At 35.7% G+C, this 13980-nt stretch overlaps 1 long non-coding RNA gene across 1 annotated transcript in view; it reads left to right on the top strand.

The window, feature by feature from the left end:
* Positions 1–1517: 1517 nt before the first annotated feature.
* Positions 1518–13980, top strand: part of LOC105466680 (uncharacterized) — a 68063-nt gene continuing 55600 nt past the window's right edge. Inside the window, exon 1 of the long non-coding RNA XR_011620482.1 lies at positions 1518–1697. This is a non-coding gene — a long non-coding RNA (uncharacterized lncRNA). The remainder of the gene's footprint in view (positions 1698–13980) is intronic.

The raw sequence follows: 13980 nt of genomic DNA, 5'->3' as shown, positions 1-13980 counted from the left end.
GATGTGAAATGTAGAAACATTCCTCTATTGTGTCAGCCGAGTCATGAAAGAGTTTCCAACAACAAAAATACTCCTTGGGTTTGAAGGTCACTGGTTTGTTACCTTCTGAGGTGAATAATTTCTAGAAAATGCCTTTGTTGCTCTTAATAATGTAAACTATTTAGATTAGCAAATGTTTAAATAAGTTAAATGTTTTCATACATTTGAGTAGCTCTCCTTAAAAATATAGCAGTGTTACTTGGCACAGGATAGTCTGCTAAAATAGTCAAATAATTACAATGAAAATATGAGAAAAGGAGTAAAACATAAATTAATAAATAGATACCAAGAAGAGATTACTGTAAAGTAGGGATGGTGGTAACTTTTGTGGGAAGGGGAGATTCAGGATGAGGATGGTCTCATGGATGGCTTTGGGAGTTAAGGTTGTATTTCTTGACCTGGCTGTCAGGGAGTCAGGGAGAAGGGTCCTTAAAAAGCTGTTTTTTGTTTGTTTGTTTGTTTTCTCCTTTGGTAATTAACTAAACTATATATTTCTTTAGGTGGCTTTCTGAATCTGTATTTCACTTTAAAACAAATAGTCAATAAATATGAAGGTACAGGTAATAAGCTAACTGGGGTTATCATTTCCTCTTCCCACCCCAGAAACAGTGTCCTATTTAGAATAACTTTAACCACAACATGACGATCATATATAATAATGCAGCTCTCTCATTTCTCCTATTTTACAGTTATTGGTTCTTGATGATTTGGTTCAGATTTCCACACCAAAGCATCATTGCTCTCCATCATAGCACCACTTGCAGTTATCTGTCAAAGCCTGCTAAGGCAATTAGTATTGAGGGACAGGACTAGCTGGATTTCCTAAGCTGACTAAGAATCCCAAAGCCTAGCTGGGAAGGTGACCCCATCCACCTTTAAATACGGGGCTTGCAACTTAGCTCACACTTGGCCAATCAGGTAGTAAAGAGAGCTCACTAAAATGCTATTAGGCAAAAACAGGAGGTAAAGAAATAGCCAATCATCTATCGCCTGAGAGCACAGGGGGAGGGACAATGATCGGAATATAAACCCAGGCATTGGAGCTGGCAAGGCTACCCTCTTTGGGTCCCCTCCCTTTGTATGAGAGCTCTGTTTTCACTCTATTAAATCTTGCAACTGCACACTCTTCTGGTCCATGCTTGTTACAGCTGGAACTGAGCTTTTGCTCACTGTCCACCATGGTGTTTGTCGCTGTCGCAGACTTGCCACTGACTTCCATCCCTCTGGATCCGGCAGGGTGGCCACTGTGCTCCTGATCCAGCCAGGTGTCCATTACCGCTCCCAATCAGGCTAAAAGCTGCATGGCTAAGTGCCCAGGTTCCTCCTAATTGAGCTGAACACTAGTCACTGGGTTCTACAGTTCTCTTCCATGACCCACGGCTTCTAATAGAACTATAACACTCACTGCATGGCCCAAGATTCCATTCCTTGGAATCCCTGAGGCCAAGAACCCCAAGTCAGAGAACACGAGGCTTGCCGCCATCTTGGAAGTGGCCCGCCACCATCTTGGAAGCAGCCACCACCATCTTGGGAGCTCTGGGAGCAAGGATCCCCTGGTAACAGCATGAGCTCAAAAATGAACATCACACAGCACAGATTTGGAGTCCAGAAGTAAACTGGCAAAAGTATATGAGGAAATTCAACGATACCTTACCAAGGTATTTTTAATTTCACATTGGTGTTTAAATTGCTCAAGATAATGATAATTCAAATTTATTGACTCAAATCTACAATCTATTTTCTTACTTCCTACTGCCAGATTATTCTTATGCCTTATTAAATTATGAACAAATATGATTAACAGTATGTTCAAACGTTGGTCAGACTAAAACTTAATTTCAGTAGCCCCAAATATTTCAAATATAAAACTGTAAAGTGAGCCGTAATTTTGTTAGTTCAGATTTGTATACATGTTTAGTGTTTATAATAAAGATCCAATACATTTTAAAAATTTAAAATTAATTTGAATCCACTCTATTAATTTTTAAAATAGTATTTTCATTTGGAAAAGTACTCAGATAAATATTTTTGTGAACTTTATATGACTGCATATGAATTACTTCTGATCTACTTTTAGATGAAACTTCTTCCTTTCGAAGAGGATAAATTCTTTTCTGAACTAGACATTTAAAAACAGGAATATATAATGATCCTTCCTCTTGACATCTGTTTAATGTGCTTGCAAATAATCAAACTATTGTATTTTAGAAAGTGTTATCATCTCAAAACTTCCAAAAATGTAAATGGATAAGAATCATTTTAACTGTGAACTCAATAGTATAGTTGCATCCCTTTGCAAGCACATGCCCTACTAATAAGGCATATGGGTACCAGAGTGTCCAGAGAAATCAGAGTGAAATTTCAACAGCACCAGGCAAGAAATAAAACAGATTAATGCATTCAGACTAATGGTAGAGAAGACCCTGGTGACCACCATTGCAGTTGATGTATATGAAAGCTTTTAAAATTTCATTTCTTGTTAGTTTGAGCTCTCTACATTAAAAACGATGTGCTGGGAAGTAGTTTTAAAAAAAAAAGTTCATTTATCTCCTTCTGGGCCAGAAAGTTAGTTACCCAATTTTACCTCTTAAAGAAAGGGAAGTGAGAAAAATTGATCGATGGTAGATCAGGCTCAAGTAATCTTAGAAATGTATCTAAAATTGACTTGTTCCAGATCTTCTCACAGATGAAACAGACTGACACTTTGCCTTTCACTAAAAACCTTCCAGAATTGAGCTCTAAAACAGTACAACCACACTAAGATGTCATTAGCTAATTAGATCCTAATGAGTTATTTTTTCACATTGAGCTCACATTATGGTCAGAAATATTTCTTCCTCAGGGAACTAATATCAGATGCTAGAATGACAAATAAATTTGCCCATTTAAAAAATTTTCTCATTTCCATAGGTTTTTGGGGAACAGGTGGTATTTGGTCACATGAGTAAGTTCTTTAGTGGCGATTTGTGAGATTTTGGTGCATCCTTCACCTAAGCAGTGGACATTGAACCCAATTTGTAGTCTTTAATTTTTTTCTTGTGCCTTGAATTATCTTCTATAAAAACCTGTAGCCAAAAATGGGAAGGTTATACATGAATGTTCTAGCTCCTTCATCTATTGCCACGGTATTTTACTGGAATATTTTTTTCCACTTATCTCTAAGATATATACAGCACTGCCACATCCAGAAATGCTTTATCCCATGAAAACTGTTTTTTTTCCATAATTTTGTTCTTTAGCCTCCTTCTATCCTGAATCTTGCCAAATATCTCCTAATGCTTTCAAACCCAAATTCCCCGAAGGTATTTGAAGAGAAAAATATCACTACTTAAAGATTTGCAAATGTATTAAATAGCATATCTATAAATATGATTTTAGGACAAAATAGAAAGAAATTAGATTAGATTTTAATTAAATTTCTTAGATTTTAGTCTAAGAAAAATAATGGGCTGGGCGTGGTGGCTCACGCCTGTAATCCCAGCACTTTGAGAGGCCGAGGCCAGTGGATCACGAGGTCAGGAGATCGAGACCACCATGGCTAACACAGTGAAAACCATTCTCTACTAAAAATACAAAAAAAAAAAAAAAAAACAGAAAAAAAAAAATTAGCCGTGCATGGTGGTGGGCACCTTTAGTCCCAGCTACTCGGGAGGCTGAGGTAGGAGAATGCTGTGAACCCAGGAGGCGGAGCTTGCAGTGAGCCGAGATCACACCACTGCACTCCAGCCTGGGCGACAGAGCAAGACTCCATCTCAAAAAAAAAAAAAAAAGTGTATGTGCCTGTGTGTGTGTTTTGAGTAAGAGAAATAAGCCCTTGTTTCTACATCAAACTATCTATAGTAAATATTCTATACAAACATAATTCTTTTCTTTCTCTGGTTTCACATCCATCTCTATACAACTTTGATTTGGGACCAGAATCTCAATTATATCTATTTGGAACCCATCCCTTCCTTCTCCTTCGCACTGAAGATAATTAATAAGTATTTTAATTTCATGGATAAGAAAGTTACAGAAACAAATATAACTGAAAAGATATCATATGGCTTTCCAGAAGCATGTCATAAAATATGGAAATAGAGAAAAGTCATGCATGAATGTTTACAGCAATAGTTGAAAACAGTTTTATGGGGCCGGGCACAGTGGCTCACCCCTGTAATTCCACCACTTTGGGAGGCTGAGTTTGGCATATCACCCAAGGTCAGGAGTTTGTCACCAGCATGGCCAGCATGTCTAAACCCCATCTCTACTAAAAATACAAAAATTAGCCTGATGTGGTGGCATGTGCCTGCAATCCCAGATACTAAGGAGGCTGAGGCAGGAGAATTGCTTGAACCCAGGAGACAGAGGCTGCACTGAGCCTTGACCACACCACTGCACTCTGCACCTAGGGGACAGAACAAGACTTTGTCAAAAAAAAAAAAAAAAAAGGAAAAACAGTCTTATAGCAAAAGCAAAGTATGTGTGTATGTGTGTGTGTGTGTGTTTATCTGAAAGAAGAAAGAGACAGTTGACACAGTTTTACTACCCAAATATGCATACCTATTTTTTGAATCAAGAAATATAAGGTCCTCCTAAAATGAAATAATTTAACCTGGGTCTTATCTAACCTCCATTTTTTTTTTCTTTTTGGTCTCTGATAGCAAGAGCATTGGAATCCTATTTAATATTTCATAGATGTGTCAGAGTTACTTGAGTGACATTAGTTTTTAATATCAATATCTCAGCTTTAATGAGCAAAATGTTATGAAAAAATAAAATATAAATACGTTTTCATGTTGTTCATGGGAAATAGGTTACGTGATAAACGTTACAAAACCTTTTTATTATTTTTAGAAACAATCTTACAAAAACTTTCAAGTGTAATATAAAGAATTTTTTCTAAACTATTTGAGAGTGAGTTGTAGACATGATGCTCCATCTCACTCAACAAACAAGAATATTATGCTATCTACAGCAAAAGCATGAAGACCAGGCAATTAACATAGAAACATTACCATCATCTAATCATGCTAATCCTCAGGTCCTATTCAAATTTCACCATTTGTCTAGTGATGTCCATTTTAGCAAAAGAATCAAGTTCAGAGTCACATGTTATTCCCATCTCCTTTTATCTGAAACAGTTCCTCAACCTTTCCTTGACTATCATGACCTTGACAATCTTCAGGGTTTCAGGCAGGTACAATTAGAACGCCATTTAGTTTAGTTTTGTCTGTTGTTTCCTTATGATTTATTCAGGTTATTTATCTTTAGCAGAAATATCATAGAAGTCTCTATGTTCATGTGGTGGCTCACGCCTGTCATCCCAGCACTTTGGGAGGCTGAGGCAGGCAGATCACTTAAAGTCAGGAGTTTGAGACCAGCCTTGCCAACATGGCAAAACCCCGTCTCTACCAAAAACACAAAAATTAGCTGAGTGTGGTGGTGCATCCCAAGTCCCAGCTACTTGGGAGGCTGAGGCAGGAGAATGGCTTGAACCCGGAAGGTGGAGGTTGCAATGAGTCAAGGTTGCGTCACTGCACTCCAGCCTGGGTGACAGAGTGAGACTGTCTAAATATATATATATATGTGTGTGTGTGTGTGTGTGTATGTATCATAGATAGATATGTATCATATATATGTATCATAGATAGATATGTATCATAGATATGATGATGTGCTCTTCTTACCACATCTTATCAAGTAGCACATAATTTTAATTTGTCCCATTACAGATGATGGTCACCCTGATCATTTGAATAAAATGGTGACTGCCACACTTTTCCCACTGTAAAGTTACCCTTTTTTTTGGTACTTTGAGACTATGAAAATATCTCCTTCCTTATTAAATATTTACCATTTAATTATATCAATAAAGAATCATGCATCTCTATTTTATTCAATGTATTATAAGCCATTTTATCATTATTTTTCTTTCCAATTTTATTTTAGGTTCAAGGGCTACATGTACAGGTTTATTACATGGGTAAATTGGGTAAATTGTGTGTTGCTGGGTAGGTGTGTACAGATAATTTTGTCACCCAGTAATCAGCATAATACCCAATAGGTACTTTTTCAACCCTGATCCTCCTCCTACAGTCCACCTTTGAACAGTCTCCAGGGTCTACTTTTCTTTTCTTTGTGTCCATGTGTACTCAATGTTTAGCTCTTGCTTACAAGAACATATATTTGGTTTCCTGTTTCTGCATTAATTTGTTTAGAATAATGGCTTCCACCTCCATCCATGTTGCTGCAAAGACCATGATCTCTTTTTTTTAATAGCTGTGTAGTATACCATGGTGTGTATGTGCCATATTTTCTTTATCCAGTCTACCGTTGATAGGTATCTACGTTGATTCCACATCTTTTCTATATGCGTGTGTATGTCTTTATGGTAGAACAATTTATTTTCTTTTGGGTATATACCCAGTAATAGGGTTGTTAGGTCAAATGGTAATTCTACTTTAAGTCCATTGAAAAATCTTCAGACTGCTTTCCACAGTGTTACTGAACTAATTTACATTCCCACCAGCAGCGTATAAGTCTTTCCTTTTCTCCTCAACTTCACCAGCATCTGTTATTTTTTGACTTTTTAATATTAGCCATTCTGACTGGTTTGAATGGTGTCTCATTGAGGTTCTGATTTGCATTTCCCTAATGATTAGTGATATTGAACTTTTTTTCATACACTTGTTGGCCACGTGATGTCTTCTTTTGAGAATTGTCTGTTCCTGTCCTTTGCCCATTTTTAAATGGGGTTGTTTGTTTTTCACTTGTTGAGTTCCTTATAGCTTCTGAATATTAGACCTTTGTCAAATGCATAGTTTACAAATATTTTCTCCCATTCTGTAGGTTATCTGTTTACTCTGTTAATACTTTCTTTTGCTGTGCAAAAGCTGGTTACTTTACTTAGGTCCCACTGGTCCATCTTTGTTTTGATTGCAGCTGCTTTAGGAGTCTTCATCATGAACTCTTTGCCAGGCTGAGATGTCCAGAATGGTATAGCCTAGATATTCTTCTAGAATCTTTTTCATTTGAGGTTTTACTTTTAAATCTTTAATCCACCTTGAGTTGCTTTCTGTTTTTTGTGTAAAGTAAGGACTCAGTTTTCAATCTTCTGCATATGACTAACCACCTATCCCAGCAGCATTTATTGAATAGGGAGTTCTTTCCACATTGTTTGTTTTTGGTGATGCTGTCAAATATCAGATGGTTGTAGGTTTGCAGCTTTATTTCTGAGTTATCTAATCTGTTCCATTGGTCTCTGTCTGTTTTTGTACCAGTACTGTGCTGTTTTAGTTACTATAGTCTAGTAATATAGGTTGAAGTTGGGTTGTGTGATGCCTCCAGCTTTGTTCTTTTGGTTTAGAATTGTTTTGGCTATTCAGGCTCTTTTTTGGTTCCAAATGAGTTTTATAATGACTTTTTTCCAATTATGTGAAAAAATGTCATAGGAAATTTGATAGAAACAGCATTGAATCTGTAAATTGCTTTGAGGAGTATGGCCAGCTTAACAATATTGATTCTTCCTATCCATGAATATGGAATGTTTTTCGAGTTGTTTGTGTTTTCTTTGATTTTTTTTCAGCAGTGCTTTGTGATTCTCATTGTAGAGGTCTTTCACCTCCTAGTTAACTGTATTCAGAGGCATTTTAAAGCACTAAAGGTACATCCTTCAAAATAGTAAGAGTCATCTACAACAAACTCATAGCCATCATCATACTGAATGGGCAAAAGCTAGAAGCATTCCCCTTGAGAACCATAAGAAGACAATGGGGCCCACTCTCACCACTCCTATTCAACATAGTACTGGAAGCCCTAGCCAGAGCAATCAGAATAAAGAAAGAAAGAAAAGGTATTCAAATAAGAAGCGAGGAAGTTAAAATATCTCTCTTCACAGGCAATATCACACTATGCTAGAAAACCCCATAATCTTTGCCCAAGGGCTCCTAGATCTGATAAACAACTTCAGCAAAATTTCAGGATACAAAATCAATGTGCAAAAATCAGTAGCATTTTTATCCACCAATAACGTCCAATCTGAGAGCAAAATTAAACATTCAATCCCGTTCACAATAGCCACCAAAGAATAAAACTCTTTTTAATGTGAAACTGAAAGAAAGATTATAGCTATAGGTATAAGGTAAATGAACAATTAAAATGATAAGAGCATATTAGGCCAAACTCTAGTTATATATTTGATATTGTTAATATGATTGATGATATTTTGAAAAATTACTACAAAAATTGATCTCCCTAAAGTAGAATTGATTATGCCATTTCTAAAGAAAATTGAGAAAGTTATAAATATTATCAACATGTCTTCCATACATTCCCTAAAGGTGTCATGAATATATATACATATAGTTTCCAACATCCATAAAATTCTGTAAGATAAATCAAATTTTAATTTAGAGAATATTTCCATACTTTATTTCTAAATTTCTATATCCAATAGTAAATTTCCCCGAAAGATAATAGTTGGGAAAATATACGTACCACTACTTAAATATTTGCAACTGTATTAAATAGCATGCCCATACATCTAATTTTAGCCTTAAGTACAAATTAGCAGAAAAGCGTGATTTCACTCTGAGGGAAATAATGTATGTTTGTTGCCTATATGTGTGTGTGTGTTTGTGTGAATCAAGCTGAAACAAGTCTTAATGACTCCACCAGTAACTCAGAGAGCTAAGCAGATCGGGGGAAGAAATTGGGAAAATAGAAATAAGGCAAAGTCCAGAACTCTCTATCTTTTGATTGAACTAAGTTTCTGTTGGCAGAACAGTGTTCCTGATAGGGCCACATACATCAGAATATCAAGTAGCACAATAATAAAGGCTTGCATAGATTCAAAGCCCTAGCAGACACTTTAGTTCCAATAATTTGATAGTCAATTAAAAATAATAGTTTACTATTGTGTGAATTATTATAATGGAGACTAGTGCAGGTGTCTAAATAATCTCAATTACTGTTCGTTATATAATTTAATGCAAGACAGCTGGGCACAGTGGCTAGTGCCTGTAATCCCAGCTACTTGAGAGCCAGAGATGGGAGGATTGCTTGAGATCAGGAGTTTGAGAGCAGACTGGGCAACACAACGAGACCCCATCTCTGAAAAAAAAAAAAGTAAAAGTGAATTAGCTGGGCGTGGTGGAGTGTCTATAGTACCAGCTGCTCAGGAAGCTGAGGCAGAAGGATTGCTTGAGCCCAGGAGTTTAAGGCTGCAGTGAGCCATAGTCGTACCACTGTGCTCCAGCCTGTGTGAAAGAGCAAGATCTCAAGTATAATAATAAATAATAATAGTAATTTAATGTAAGAAAAATGATAATTTGCTATTTATAAGAATGGGAAATTCGGCAAGTGTTGACATAAGTCAGCTGATAACATTCTGCTCTGTTGCTTAAACAAAGGAGTTCCAATGTCGAAAGAGCAGAATGATAAGAAAGATAAGGAAAAACTGAAGATAGCAAAATCTGAGACCTCTAAGAAAATGATAAATTACTCTAAAAATGTGTTTGTGTACATTTCATATCTGCATTTAAATGTATTGAACATTTTAGATGTTCATTCTTTAAATTAGAGCTTAAAGATTCTGTGCCACGGTGGTAACAATTTTCCAAGATTTTCTACAATATTTCTCATTGTTGCTTTATTAACTTGAAGAATTTCTTTGCAATGGTGACTTGAAACCTCTGTTGCTTCAGTTACATGAAGCAAAGACTGCCCTGCAGCCTATCATTTGTCTTTTGACTTGCTTATAATGGATATTAATATGCTAAAATTTCTAACATTCATGCAGTCTATCCACAGGATAGACTTTATCACAGGTTTCCTGTCTTGCTTTAAAATGACTCATAAATTTTGAGGTTGCTGCTCATATTTTGTTTCTATATTTAGCACATTGATCTCTTTGGAAATCATTCCACATAGTTGATAAAGCAAGCTTTATTTTTCTAAGTGGAAAGCCTATTAAGCAAATATTATTAATTTAAAAAACAATCTTAACCACTGCATTGAAATATCCCTTTAATATATGTTATATTCTCCATATTCTTTGATATGTTCTGAGATCATGTAAATTATCTTTTTAACTTTTTATTTATCCTGTAAAATAATTTTATAGCAGATTAATATCTTTTTATTCTATTGAATCACACACTCTTGATCCTAGAATTCTATTTTAAAGTTATATTGAAGTATCTCACCTTTATTCTCCCATAAAAACTTACAAAACATTTTAATACTCTCCAATATGAAACTCTGATTTATTTTGAATTAAATAAATATTTACAATAAATTTTGCAATGTGCAAAAACAAAAAGTTAAGTTTTAAAATTCTGGATCATTATAAGCCTCTCCATTATTTAAATTAAAACATTATTTTTCATTATTATTTTTTATTTTTGAGACGGAGTCTCATTCTGTTACCCAGGCTGGAGTGCAGCAGCACCATCTCAGCACACTACAACCTCCACCTCTCAGTTTCAAGCGATTCTCCTGCTTCAGCCTCCCCTAAGTAGCTGGGATTACAGGCACCTGCCACAACTCTCCAGCTAATTTTTGTGTTTTTAATAGAGGTGGGGTTCCACCGTACTGGCCCCAAACTCCTGACCTCAGATGATCCACCCACCTCGACCTCCCAAAGTGCTGGGATTGCAGGCATGAGTCACCACTCCCAGCAAAACATTTTTAATGTAACTCTTTAAAAAGAATGAATTTAAGTATCGGAAAATTAGCTAGGCATGCCAATTTGTGTGAGAAACACATCAGATGTTAATTGTTCAGGATATTTAACATTTGAATAGGAATTAATTGTGCTAAATTTTATGTATCAATTGAAATGTCAGACTTTCATGATGAATGCTTAAAACTAAAGGCACAAGTGAAAAATCAGATTCCAATTCAAATGTGAACATGAAGAGAAGTCTGCAGTTTTTTTTCATTATATATTTAAAACTTAATTGATTAGTTCTCATACTCTTTGACAGTGAGAGTGAATGAATTAAATTATGGTCAATGTTATCAATGAATGCATTCATCTTAACCTTTTTTTTTTCAGTCAATTACCACCACAAGCACTATTCTTTTCTCTTTTCTATATCCAAATTTGAATTAAAAGTGTACAGAGTCAAATGTACTTAATGTTAAATGGTAGAAAGATAACAAGTTTGAAAAAGTATAAATCATAAAAGTAGCAATTAATATAGAACCCAGCACTCTAGTATTTGACATTTAAGCATCTCCCTCAAGACTTCATCATGAACAATTTATAGCCTTAACTACAAATGAAATGTCATAAATAATTGGTCATGTACCTTTGACATTTCATCTCAGATTTGGTGAATCAATTTTGTAGTCTGAAACATTTGAAGCCAATATTCAGGGTCTGAAATCTCAAGGGTAGCTATTTTTAATTATTTTATGGAACGTATATATTTTGCTCATTTCTTTAAATATAATAAAACAAACCTCGACTAAAGAAAGAGAACATAAGTTGAAATAAAGATACCTGCAAAACATCCTAAAGGAAAAACTATTAACAATATCAATAATTATAGAGGTCATGTAATTTTTTCTATTAAGTGAATTAAACTTAGTATGTCATATTGTACTTCTGAGGCTTAGGGAGAAAAGCTCTGCATATTCCTGAAGAATTTTCATTACCTATAGAATATTAATTTCCAATTACGGTTCACTTCCAAGTTACAGTGAGATAGTGCTATCTCTTTTAAACTTTGGTATCCATTAACTCTCTTTTGTGACTATCCTTAAATAGGCCAAGTAAACTTAGCTTAAGAAGGAAGCAAAGATTAACAATGCACCAAAGCATCTTGCTGAGTCAAAGTCCAAGAGGATAAAAAGTTTCAAGTTAGGACTCTGGAAAAATTGAAATCAAGAAATGGATCACTATCAGAATTCCCTTTACAACTTCCTACTTTCTGTCTCTCTGAACATTTAACTCACTGTACTTTCAAGTAGCCAATCATATTTATTTATTTCTAATACCCAAATGAGAATATGATAGTCAAGAAATGTTTACATTTCATTACTTAAAAAGAGATAACCATTTGAGTTGGAATTTTAGTAGGATCCAAACTAAGGAACCGTCCCAATCAGACTGAGAAGGATTCTGATTGGCTCAACTGAAGAATGCTGGCACTTCAACCAATTCATAAGGAAGGAGGTGGCTGTGGGGACGTATTTCCCAAAACAACAGTGGAGGTGATTCTCTGAAAATGAGATGGAGGACAAATGAAGCTAGGAACAAAAAATAAGAAAGAGTGGGCAATATATTTTCTTTTCTTTTTCATTTCTTTTCTATTCTAGGAATAAACTGTTCTATGATTTAAGATTATCAATTTTACAAATCCAATGAGGAACCATTATTAGAGAGGATATATGAAAAGAAGACAAACTAAAACCTCTTTGATATGCCTAAATAATTTTCTGGTAAATTGAGCTTCTTTTCTTTCAAGTTTAAGAAACCGCTTTTAGAGTTATAGAGAGAGTGTCTGGAAATCAATAGCTCAGAGATCTTGCTAAATGAAATCAGGAAAATGAAAACCTCAAAAGGGTCAAAAGTGAACATTGTTGACCTCAAGTGGAAAATACATCTGTATTTTCTAACCACATGAAATTTATTCACCTACATATTACTATTTTACCTCATTGTTTATGACCACAAAGCATGCATCCTGGATCTTGTTCTATAATTCATCACTGTCTTGCTAGCTCTTTGATACTTCCTGGTAAGTTTAAATATATATTCAGTCTAGCTTTTCAGTTTTACTCAATGACAGAGAGTAAGAGAGAGTTAGCAAGAGAACAAGAAAGTGAAAGAGAGAGAGAGGGAATGTGTCTGTGTGTGTGTGTGTGTGTGTGTGTGTGCGCGCGCGCGCGCAAAACCACCTTTGCAAAATTATGACAGTAAGAGAAATCTGACATGCTTGACTCTATCTTATTTCTGATGGAGCTGTTCGAGATCATTCTTGGGTTTGGCCGTGCTAGCTTTGGGAGGAATTTAGTTCACAGTTTAACTTGAAAGCAAGGGTGATAATAGTCCCTCCCTAAAATGAACTCCCTCTTTGCTCAGGAACAAAAAATCGCCTTTGTAAGCCTAATGAAAGACCATGAGAATAGGATTATAAGAGAGGCCTGAATTCTGCTAAAATGTAGCAACAGTTTCTATAATCCTCTGCTTCTCAGGAGTCATCTAGCTAGAGGTCACAAGATTTGTGATTTTCTCAAATGTTCCTAACTGATAATATCACTATTGTAGATTTTTTTTTTTGAGATATTTTTCAGACTGACCGCACCTGAACCCATGACCCAACTGGTCCTGTGGTCCTACCCAGAAGTGGACTCAGTGCAGAGGACCACTTTCCACAACCCTATGATTTCATCCTCAACCAATCAACAGCACCCATTCCTAGCCCTCTACCCACCAAATTGTTCATAAAAACCGTAAGCTCTGAACCTGTGTGGAGGCAGATTTCAGTAATAACTCCTTCTCCCACATGGCCAGCTTCCTGTCAATCAAACTCTTTCTCTACTGCAATGCCATGGTCTCAGTTAATTGATTTTGCCTGTGCAGCAAACAACCTATCAGGTGACTACAAGAGCAGAATCGCCTACTCTACCATCATCAAATGCTACTCGTCAATTGGTTTTAGTGCTCACGGTGATTCATACCATAATTCACCTAGTAATTATAAAATGATTCATATAACACTTAGTATTTGAAACTTCAAGGAACCTAGTAAGACACCAACTATAAGTCTCTGTTAATGTGGCTGAAAGAAAAGAGCAAGCTGTATTGTGGGAGAAGCATGTCCCTTCACTGCTCACACAGCTTGGGGATGCTGTTTTTAAAATCTCTAGAGTTGGTATGGCTGAAATACCTTTTATAGTCTCTCTTCCTGTCTTTCACACATGCTACCTCTATCCTTTTACACCATT

This window comes from Macaca nemestrina, chromosome 3 (assembly GCF_043159975.1).
Source record: "Macaca nemestrina isolate mMacNem1 chromosome 3, mMacNem.hap1, whole genome shotgun sequence".
NCBI classification, from domain to species: Eukaryota; Metazoa; Chordata; class Mammalia; order Primates; family Cercopithecidae; genus Macaca; species Macaca nemestrina.
The sequence above is the reverse complement of the archived record's forward strand: the minus strand, read 5'-3'. Positions and strand labels throughout refer to the sequence as shown.